Genomic DNA, 11,903 nt, shown 5'->3' with positions numbered 1-11,903 from the left:
GAAAAGGCACGTGGGTAAGTGCAATTGGTCCATAGTTTAAAATACTGTATTGGGAAGTGTATGTCCATTCAGACAGTCCTTGCTTGTTCCTACTGGTTTATTTGATGATGGGCATAAATGCATACAGTTTATTGGGGTGAACTGGGGATTAAATACCTTTTTGCAGGAAGGAATACCCAGGGAGGAAAGCTCATTGGCTGAAGGTTCAAGAGGCATCTAGATACCTCATTAGCATAGAGAAGAACTCCAGGTGTTATTCTATGTGACTGACCACCAAGGTCCTCTCAGTGGGGTGACGTGGTTACTTGTTCCACATCAGGCACAGTGGCAGGTAGGGAGCATCTCTACTGCCTGTCACAGATCTCTGAGATCCCTGGGATCTGAGCCCATTCAACCTTACCAGTCCTTTGCCTGTCTGGCTAACACGATCCCACATGCCCTACATACTCCCACCCATCCACTCAGTGTCTCTCTAGTAGAGACCCAAGGGAACGATTGAATTCTATATTTATGTACTCGTAGGTAGGACCCAGTAGTTTACACAAACCCCAAGATGTCATAACTATATTATGTCAAACAAATCTCTTAACAGACAAAAACAACAAAAAAAAAAAACCATGTTTAATGTATTTCTCTGTATGCTTTATTTGAATGAGCATTGACAGTCACTCAAGGAGGAACCAATAGAAGCTGGGTTCACCTTCCTGGATTCTCAGAAATGTTTGCAGTTAAGTGGGATGGACTTTATTAGAGTAATCTCACTTCTGACTCTGTGACTTGGGTTGTTTTGTTTTGTTATGTTTATTTTTCTTGCACAGGACAACATGAGCTGCAGCTTACAGTTTTCGGGATCATTAAAAAATGCTCATGGGTGGACTGGGAAACGATGTGATAGGGGCGTATGGTGTGAAATACCAAAATATTCAATACAGGTATTATGTTGGGAAAAGAAATGATCACTTGTGCCAAGTGGAGGCTGCAGAGATAATAGCAGCCTTCCAGAGCAGGGTAATGCATTGGCCCCTGTGTTGTTGCTCTAATTAAACTACTGAAGCCGGAGACGTTATAGAGCAAAGAGGTTTTTACAGCTCACGGTTTTAAAGGCTGACAGTCCATCCAGCCTCTGGTAAAGAGCCACACAATATCATGGCAGATGGCATCACGGTGGGGTGGGTATAAAATAAGGGAGGCCACTCTGAGAAGGGAAGCCAGAGATTCTAAGGGGGCAGTGTTGCTCCTTTATAGAGGCTCAAGAGCTTGTGGGACCGACTCAGTGCCTGCCTGGTACCCCATCGCCCACATGTCTTGCACTGAACCCCTCTTTTTAAAGGGCCCAGCCCCTGTCACTGTGACACACTCGAGTGGAAGCTTCTTGTACGCTAGCATCTAAGAGACAAGCTGTAGCCCAGGGCTGTTAGAATCCACACAAGCCTGCCACTCAACAACTTCATGGGACACACCTGGTGCCTTCGTCTCCATAGCTACCCTTGTAAAGAAAGCAGCAACCGGCATGCTTGGTGAGCAGGGTGTGGACGGACACCCTGGGACTGTGGATTGAAACCTCAGGAGTATGGAGAATTCCCAGGGGCATCTCTAAACTCATAAGCCCTAAAACAGTTAGATAAATCATAAAAGTTACCACTTTGCTATCAACACCCTTTACGGCGTTCCCTGTACCAGAGAAACAAGGAGACACCATGGAGGTCCTATGGCTTTTGACTGTTAAAGATCTTTGGTTCAAAAGCGATGGAAGAAACGTTTCTGTTTGAACCCCAAGAAGTTGTCTTTGTGATTCTGTGGTTCGCTGAGCCCTACGCAGCGGCTGTGGTGGCGGTGGGTACTCCTTCTCACTAATGTACACATTTCTACATGCCCATTATAGAACCTAACTTGTCACTCTCTTCTAGGGTGTAACTAGTTCTGAGTACCGAATGGCGTTGGTGACACCCCCGAATGCTTTTGTGAAACCAGAGATCTTTACCCAGTCTTTAACAGCATCATGATCTGGACAACGGCTTCCACATTGCCAGCTATTGCCATAGCTTTTCTCTGTCCTCCAGATGTCAGATGCTGTGGCAGGACATACAGAGCAATCCCAAGAGAAGAAAGGTAAGGGAAAAGGTCAAAAGGATGCAGGGCAGGCACCGCCCCCATTCCTCTAATTTCTCTGTTGAACAGCGCTGTGGTCCTTCCACCTGAGGAGGTCAGATTCTTATTTTACTTGTTTTTGTTTGTTTTTGAGATGAGGTCTCTGTTGTCGCTCTGGCTTTCCTGGAACTCTTTCTGTAGACCGGGCTGGCCTTAAACTCAGAAACCCACCTCCCCCTGCCTCCGGAGTGCTGGGATCAGAGGTGTGAACCATCACAGACCAGCCTAAAGATTCTTAACTTGTTTAACAACCACTGTTCCAGGAGATGCCCGAGAGTTGGAGGAATCTACAGAGAAGCAGCTCGCGGACAGAAATGTCTCAAGCATCCTTTGTGAAGAACTTTCCCTTCTCAGCACTGATCCTTAGTATTCCTGTGAGCATCCTCTCCTGGGCGCCTTGACAGCCTAACAGAGCCCTTCGTCATTAACCCACCTGAAAAGAATAGAAATACTGGAAAGAAGTCAGGGAGAAAAGAGAACATACACACTAGGAAAACATCAAAATTGGGAGACTTAAAAAATGCTGTTTTGTTCCTTGCTTTCTGGGACTTACCCAAGCTCCTCTGAAGGAATGGCCTGGCCCAGCTATTAAAAGTGCATACAGAGTAGAGCAAAGCTGGAGACAGGGGCTGAGGAGATGCTGTGTCTGCATTTAGAAGGCCTGTGGGGACCATCAACCCATAGTCCTGCTGTCTACCAAGACAGAGAAACCAGACCCGGCTGAGTAATCTGTAGTTAATTCTGGACGCAGCTCCCGACAAAACAGCAGGCAGACACCCTGGCACCAAAGATACGACCAAGAAAATGTTGAAGACATGTCTCTGTTTACAAGTCTGTGGTCCCCAAAGAACCCTTTAATAAAAAGTCTTCGATTCCATTGCATCAGTGTGCTATAGCCTTGGTTGTCCCTAGAAATAAAGATGTGGCTTTCTTATGTTCATCCATTGTGCAAAGAAGTGGTACTCCAGATGGAGGAAGGGGATTCTTCTTCCAGAAGAATCTAGACTCTGGAACCTAAGAGTCTTTTGATTCTAGAAGCCCCTGCATGGGGACTGTTCTGTCCACAAGGCTCTAAATCTATTCTGTATCCTTTAGAGACCAGACAAGGGTAGGTAGCCAAACAACCCAGAGAAGAGATTGGCATTAGAGTTAGCAGAGGATGAAGAAAGAGACCCAGGGCTTGGGCAGTGGGGCCTTAGAGCTCAGCCTGCTTCTGAGAAGCTTTTCCATGTAGAAACTGGGGTTTAAATCTCAGACATGCTGGGATTTCACCCCATTTACTTCCTGCTGTTCTAGTAAGTTCTTCTCAGAGGCAATTGCTTCAGGAGATGCCCCAAGCTCTCTTCAGAGGGCCTGGTTCCCACAGAACTCCTCTGATGGCCAAACTGACTGCTTGAGATTTGTTTTTCAGGTGAATTGGGTACTGTGGGTCACTTGCTCTGATCAAAGACCTTTTCCATCTTTCTCTGAACATTGAAGACCTGTTCCAACCAAGCCTAAGGAGACTAAAGTCATGGACTCTTCCTTCCTCAAATAAAGCCACTTCTTTCATACACTTGCAGAGACCTGGAGTGCAGACTCCAGACCTTTGTTACAGATGGCTCTTCTTCATGTTTTCACTATAACATCTGCAGAAGAACTTAGGGACATTTTCTAAACTCCAAAAGCATGCATTGGGTTTTCAAGATTCATGAGCTCATAAAATCTTAGGTTATGTCATGGTTGTTCACAAGCCAATTGAAAGGGATCCAAAATATATGCCTCTAGTAACCCCATGGCTTTTCACTATGAGATGTCTCCACAGCCAGAGGTCAGTAGATGGCTAACCAACTAGCTAAGGAGGGGCAGTGTCATGAGATGTCTCACTCTTGGCGGTCCCCTAACCCGGTAGGTAGGCTCCAAGTTCCGATTTTTATTTCTGCCTGTTGACAAAAATACTCAGCTGCCTGGAACTCATCTGTGAAGGATCTTGCAGGAACTTGGCAGTCACATTAGAGCAAAGGAACGCATCCAGAGTGATTAGAATGGAAAGTTATGGCCATAATTGTCTAATACACTAATTCACGGCAGGGATTTGAGATCCCCGGGGGACTGAGTCACCATTTAGCATATTAGGATGGAAAAACACAAAGCTCGCCCGCCCAAAGGGATTTGGATCTTGTTGACACGATGCCCTGTGAAGACTGAGAGCACGCCTTCCAGTGTGCAGATGAAGGAGAAGTGAGGCTACCAAACCAGCACTGGGTAAGCACTGGACGAAAGGTTGTAGCTAGGTATCATTATGGTTGTCTGCTGCTGGATTCTCTATCCCATACAATCTTACTGTGAAGATACTGATATTAAAGCCCCATGCAGAGCTCTGGGGGCCTGCTTCCTAGCCTGATGAATGAGTCATCTTCTCTTAAAGCTGAAAGGTATAGGACAGAAGTCTTGAGGAAGAACTCAGATAAAACTTCACTCTGGATACTGAAGTCCATGCTCATGATGCCTACTCTGGGTTCCTCTAACACATGGGGAGCCAACGCTTAGGAACATAAGAGTGTGCTGGTGAAAGAGGAGGGGTAGTCAGGAAAGGGAGGGAATGACTACACCTCGATGCCTCATTGTGCTGTCTATTGCCCAAAAAGTCTCAAGGAGACAGATGCAGCTTTGTTATTGGTGAATACACCAGCTTAGTGGCACAGGTCATCTCTGGCCAGACTGTGGAGAAGGAAAATGTATGTTAAGACTGTTCCTCCAAGAGAAGACTAGAGAGAGAATTAATTTACCCATCTTCAGTCTTGTTGACCAATTTCCGAGTTACATCAAATGTCCCATTACTCTATAGAAGTCAGGATCCCACATCCTGTGGCGTGATGCTCATTCATGTCCAGAAGATAGCAGGAGCAAAGACCCGGAGAGTCAGCTTGGCCATCAGCTTCCTATCAGAGCCATGTCAGAATTAGTATTCATGGCCAAGTTAGTGCAAGGCTTGAATCTTGCAGACAGATGAGGGCAAGAGAATGAGGGTACCTGAGATGTACCAGGTGAATGACAGGATCCTGAGATATACCAGATGAATGACAGGATATTTGGCCAAAGGGAAACCATTTCCCCTCCATCCCAGACAGCTTCCCTCAACATAGCTGTCTTCAACTTTTAACCTATCACAGGGATGGACATATCTGAAGAATAGGAAGAAAAAGCTCCTATACTTGGGCCTCTATAAGTGACTGATGGTTGCTTTCATGTTGCTGTGATAAACACCAGCTTAGGGGACATCAGCTTCCAATTCCAAGCAATTGTCCATCACCAAGGGACACTGAACCTGGAGCAGAAACCATGGCCTTTGCCATCAGATGATCATCTGTCAGCTCAGACTATTGGGCACAGAGGCTGGATCATGAGGCCAGAAAAGATGGGAAAGGATCCACTGTTAACCACCCATCGTCCTTGCCCTTAACAGAAATCCTGGGAGAAGAGGGTAAAAATAAAGGGTGGATCTCACAATCCTGAGAAAACAAATAATCCAAGGTAAGGAGAGCCACCTACATTCAGATGTTGTCTCCCATGGGCAACCCAGTAATGATGCCTGCTCATTGGTTTAGGGCCCAGACATATCCAACAAAATACAGCGGCTACTCTAGGATTCCATATTCACAGCCTGTGGTGGTTTGAATAGGAACGGTCCCCATAGACTCTGGTGTTTGAATGCTTGGCCATAGAGAGTGGCACTATTAGGAGAGTGGCACATGTTGGAGTAGGTGTGGCCTTGTTGGAGAAGTGCATCCCTGTGGGGGTGGGCCTTAGGGTCAAAGAAGCTCAAGCCTGGCCAGTTTGTCTCACTCTCCTCCTGCTTCTTGCAGATCACATTGCAGAATTCTCAGTTCCCTTTCTAGCACCACATCTGCCTGCATGCCACCACACGGCTCACCATGATGACAGTGGACTAAACCTCAGAAACTGTAACCCAGACCCAGTTAAATCTTTTCCTTTGTAAGAGTTGCCATGGTCATGGTGTCTCTTTACAACAATGAGATCCTAACTAAGACACAGCCTCTGGCTCAGACTGCCAAGATGTGTTGTTTGTGTTTCACTCCTCGGGAGTCTAAACCTCACCCAGCTGCTCACTCAGTCCTTTTAAACAGGAACAAATGCCAATGTACACACACACACCTTCCCCACCCTTACCACAGGCCTCTCTCAGCCTCATTCTGCCTTTCCAGGAAACAGGACCTGGGGGGCAGTGTCTTTGCCCTAAGATGGATCTAAGGCTTCCCCAGAGCCTTCTGACGTTCTCATAGTTGTCCGTCACTCCATCACTTGAGGCCAGCCTGCCTTTGGGGAACTTGAAGGAGACTGTAGTCTTGGGGTGTGTTATAGGGCAGGAGAATGCAGGTTCTTCCTATTGGGGTTCATTCAGACTTACCTGTGTTTTCTATCAGTATCATCCAAACCTGGAACTTAGCTCTTTAACCATGTGATCTTTCCTCTAAAACAGCTTCGACATCAAAGCACAAGTTTATACGTCACAGGAAAGATTTGTCTTGTGTGATTGTCCATTCTTTCTAGTTCTATTAGTAATGAAGTCAGCCTTAGATTCCTTCAGGTATATTGAGTGTGGGAACTCAATAATAGAATAATAGTGTGCACCAAGGCACCATCCCTAGCCTCACTGAGTTCCCGGAACCTCCCTGTGCTAGATAAACTTCTGCTGTTGGTGGAAATCTTGGAAGAGCAAAGAAAGGAAAGTCTGTGCTTTGTAAGTTAGGAAGAACCCAGAGGAAGTTACAAATGAGTCAATGCATACCAGCTCTAACAGAAAGCTGTGCCTCTCCCTGCCAAGGGAGGAGTGAGTAACCTGAGACACCCTGCCGACGGCCAGTGCTCCACTGCATTCTCTCCTTCTCTGCTTGCTCCAACACAGACTCAAAAGAGGCTGTCCTTGGGCTACTAGAACTATATGGTGAAACATGATAACCAAAAGCAAGTTGGGGAAGAAAGAGTTTATTTGGCTTCTTCAATATTTTTCACACAAGAGTTCATTACTGAAGGAAGTCAAGGCAGGAAGTCAAATAGGATGAAACCTGGAGGCAGGAGCTGATGCAGACGCCATGGAGGGGCGCTGCTTACTCGCTTGCTTCCCATGGCTTGCACAACCTTCTTTCTTATAGAACCCAGGACCACTAGCCTAAGGATGGCACCACCCACAATGAGCTGGGCCCTCCCTGAATCAATCACTAATTTAAAAAATGCCCTACAGCTGGATCTCATGGAAGGTATTTTCCCAACTGAGGTTCCCTCCTTTCTGATGTTGCTGTGTTAAGCTGACCTAAAACTAGAGATGTTCATCTTAGGTGACTCTAGACTGTGTAAAATTGATGAATAAACCTAACTAGAACAGTTATTTGGGGAGAAGCAGGAGTTCTCAAGATAAAAATATGGGGCCACTATGCAAGCCCTGAGGCAACTGCAAGCCCTGAGGCAAGAGAGGCAACTGAGAGCAAGCTGAGCTTACGGTTCTTGGAGGCGCAGGCAAGGCTGAGCCACTTCATAAACAAATCCAAACTTTTTGTAAAAGCCACTCTTCCCTTGGGCAGAACAGCCTGTTGTGGATCAGATGTCAGTGGCCCCTAATTTCTACCCACCCCTCAATGGGAGGTGTTAAGAAACGGTGGCTTTGGGATGGGCCTGGTGGCACACACCTCTAATCCCAGCACTTGGGAGGCAGAGGCAAATGGAACTCTGTGAGTTTGAAGCCTGATCTACAGAGCAAGGTCTGGGACAGCCAAGGCTACGTAGAAAGATCCTATGTCAAATAACAAAGCAAAAACAATTAAAAAGCAAAGCAAAAGATGACGTGTGGGTCATGGGATGGGAGTTGGTCGTGGTAGCTGAGCCCTCCTCAGTGGGATTAGTACCCTGTGAAAGGGGTGAGTGCTCTCTCTTTTACCACACAAAGAGAAGTGGGCTGGGAAATCCATCTTCTTGGATACAAGAAGCAGGCCATCTACAATCCAAAACTGGCTAGACCTGCCCAAGTCTCAGACTCCTCACACCCAGCACTGTAGGAAACCCATTCCTGGTGTGCGTGTCTGTCTACAGGATCGTGCTGACGGTGTTCTGATAGACTAGAAATGCCACAAGGCTATAGTTCTAAGCAGGCTGGGGTGGGAGAGGTCACTTGTACCTGGGGGAGCAGAGCAGTCCCCACAGTGAACTTATTCACAGAAAAACTTTGGGACTGGCCTCGGAAAACCCTTGAAGAGTAGAGAAAACAGACTGGCCAACCACAAGATCAAGAGGGGCAAGGGCCAGCAAACCAGCACTAGAAAATGGACAGCGGTTTACCTGCAGGGGGACGGAGTACCCTGAAGCTACGATCAGATCAATTCTGAGTCGGAGCTAACTAGCCGCTGACTGGTTAGGCCTGGAACGGGGCCTGGCATTCTACCAGGCAGGATGGAAATGAAGACAGATGTGGAATAATGGAAAGAGGGGGGGAATCACCATAGGAAGAAAAAGGGGGATGAAAATGACCTAGAAAATACTCAGAGTAGTACATTAAGTGTCCAAACAGGCCAGGCTTCAGAGACACCCCTCCTCCCCTCCCCATCCCCGTGAGTCACCACTTGGGAGTTGGCAACAAAGTTGCAGACTCAGATGGGAATGGAATGGGATGGAGAGAGCGAGGCACCCCAGGGAAAACAGAAATGGCCCAGTAGAGTCCCATGGAGAAAGAGGCAGGAAGTCAGAGAATAAAGAAAAAGGCTACTTATTGAGCAAAAGTGACAGATGAAGATGTGTGTGTGTGTGTGTGTGTGTGTGTGTGTGTGTGTGTGTGTGTGTGTGTGTGTGTGTGTGTGTGTATCCAAAGCTCAAACCTTGATGAAGAGGACAACCAGCCCTGAAAACAAGCCTCTGCTTTACCTATGTTAAATTCTCAAGCATCATTTCAAGAGAACTATAGCCTTTCAAGTTTGCTTATATGCACTGTCTGTTACCTCCCCCTAGTGACGGAACTCGTGAATGTGTGAGAGGAGTTGCAAGTGAAAGTTGCAAGTTAAAGGATGGATGGCAAAGGTGATGCTGATCATGATTGTGGTGGTGGTGGTGGTGGTGGAAAGACTTCCTTTTGTTTCTCTAGTGTGTGGGGTCCCTCCGTGTGCTTTTGCAGGTGACCGTGTGCATCTGGACAGCTCTGGGAACTGCATATACTCTCCCGGCCACTCATCTCATCTGGCACTGCTTTAGACTCAGGCTTCTTTAGCCTTTTGATATTAAAAGCCAACATTGTCATCTAGAAATTTACACCTGATAACTGTGTGATCAGGTTATAAGAAAAAAAATCAGAACAAACATGGGGCTGGAGAGACACTTCAATCATTAAGGGGACTTTCTGCTTTACAGAGGACCCCAGTTTGGTTCCCACCACCCACATCAAATGGCTGCTCCAATTCCAAGGGATCTGTGTCTTCTTCTGGTCTCCAAGGACTATGGTATGCACACATACACTCAGGCACTCACACACAATTGTTTTCAATTTTATATTGCAAGCAAAACTTTCCAATGTTTGTTTACATGTGTTCATTGTGTGTTGTGTGTACTGGCTACTTTTAGTGTGTGCATGTGCATGTGGGTGCATGTGGGAGCCAGAGGTGGACATCAGATGTTTGTCCCTTCTTAGTCTCCACCGTGTGTGTGTGTGTGTGTGTGTGTGTGTGTGTGTCTGTTGTTATTTTATATGCATGGGTGTTTTGCCTGTAATGTGTATCTGCACCTCGTGAGTGCCTGGTGTCCTTGAAAGCCAGAAAAGAACAGAGTTACAGATAGTTGTGAGCCACCAATGTGGGTGCTGGGAATTGAAGCCCTGTCCTCTGGAAGAGCAGCCAGTGCTCTGAACCAGAGCCAGCTCTCCAGTTCCTCCATCTTTATTTTTCAAAACAGGTCCTCTCGCGGAATCTGAACCTTATCACTGCACCTAGGCTGGAGAGTGGAGAATGGCTCCAAGTGCTTCTGTATTTCAATACTTGGTTCCAGTTGGTAGAACTATTTGCAAAGCAGTTTGGAAAGAAATGCTTGCTAGGAGGTGTGGCCTTGTTGAAGGTGAGCCACTGGGGGCAGCCTTTGAGAAAGGAGAGCTCTCTCCCCTTCCCCTCTTCCTCTCCCCTCCCCGCTCTCTTCCTTGTGCTTGTCAATTAAGATGTGAGCCCTCCTCTACTGCTCTAGTGCCCTGCCTGCCTGCCTGCTGCCATGTTTCTCCACCATGATGTTTATGAAGTTTCTTTGGCCATGATGTCTTATCACAACAAGAGAGAAGTAATTAAGACAGAAGTTGGTACCAGGGAGTGGGCTGTTGCCTTGAGAGGACCGATCATTCTGTTTTGGGGAGAAATGTGGAAGACTTAGGACAGAGAAAGCAGTAGAATGCTGTAAGCTAGTTTTATGGGCTATCCTAGTAGGAGCTTATATAATAGTGCTAAAAGCAATGTGGACTACAGAGACAAGCTCAGGACGTCTCAGAGGGAAACAATATCGGTTATAATTGAGACCATTCTTGTGATATGTTGGCAAAGAACTAGCTGCTTTTTGCTCTTGTCCTTAGAATCTGCCTGAGCCGGGTATGGTGGCACATGCCTTTAATCCCAGCACTCAGAAGGCAGAGGCAGGCAGATGTAGGAAGCGGGTTCGGCTGCATGGGCCTAGACAGTGCCCTGGCCCAGTGCCAGGCCCCGTGAACCCCACATGTTTACTGCCTTGCAGTGAGGCTGCATGTGTGGGCTGCCTGCCAGGCTGGACTGTTCCTCGTGATCCGGACCTGTCAGCCTATCGGTGACTGACCTGAGCTGGTATCTGGAGCATGTGTGATTTCTGATTGGATGAGGTGGTGTGGAGCGAGATGAGGTTGGTCTGCGCGAGTATGGGAGGGTCGATGTTGTTGTCCTTGCCCTAAGTGGAAGAGATTGTGGTAAGAAAAACTGCAAGAAGGAGTAAAAGAAGCTGTTGCGTGAACCAGACTTGGTATCCGCGTCGTTCTTGTTTCTGCGGGTCGGAGACTGCAGGCGGCGAGGACAGCGACAGGCGGATTTTTGAGTTCGAGGCCAGCCTGGTCTACAGAGTGAGTTCTAGGACAGCCAGGGCTATACAGAGAAACCCTGTCTCTTGCGCGCGCTCGACTGGCCAGGAAGAACGACGCTGCAACAGGATCCTTCTGCACACGTTTATTGGGAGAGCTTGATTGTAGAGGCGAAAAGACCTCGAGCCCAGAACTGGTGCTGCTTTTATAGGCCTAGGAGGGACGTGTCTCACACCCGGATTGGTTATGCACTAAGCCTTATTTGCATGTTCCTCATCTGATTGGCTACTCTCTCTCAGTACCTTACAGAACCTCATTATCATACCTCATTTGCATGTCTCACATCTGATTGGTTATACTCTCAGTACCTTACAGAACCTCATTATCATGCCTGGGCCAGGCAGTGTCTTTGCAAAAAACTTTACTGCATATGTACACATTGGTTGTTTGTCCAATCTTATGCGTGGTGGCCAGCAGTAGTCAGTGCCACTCAGCAACGGCACATGTGGCTTCCCACACCTGTCTCAAAAAACAAACAGACAAACAAAAAGAATCTGCCTGAGGCTAAATTTAGAAGTTTTTGGATTTGTCCTTGGCAGAAGAGACTTCAAGGGAGCCTAACATGGTTATTAGCATAACAATAGCAAAGTAACAAAGCCAGGTAGCAGCGGAGTTTCAGGGCTCCATATTTCTGTTTGAC

At 47.0% G+C, this 11,903-nt stretch overlaps 1 long non-coding RNA gene across 1 annotated transcript; it reads left to right on the top strand.

Annotated features, from left to right (window-relative positions):
• Window positions 1-3,248: 3,248 nt before the first annotated feature.
• On the top strand, window positions 3,249-3,703 carry 4930538L07Rik (RIKEN cDNA 4930538L07 gene). The gene is made up of 2 exons (NR_166788.1): window positions 3,249-3,443; window positions 3,560-3,703. It is a non-coding gene; the product is annotated as an RIKEN cDNA 4930538L07 gene (long non-coding RNA).
• The last annotated feature ends 8,200 nt before the right edge of the window (window positions 3,704-11,903 follow it).

This window comes from Mus musculus, chromosome 14 (assembly GCF_000001635.26).
Source record: "Mus musculus strain C57BL/6J chromosome 14, GRCm38.p6 C57BL/6J".
Lineage (NCBI taxonomy): Eukaryota > Metazoa > Chordata > Mammalia > Rodentia > Muridae > Mus > Mus musculus.
This window is presented reverse-complemented; position numbering and strand designations above follow the sequence as displayed.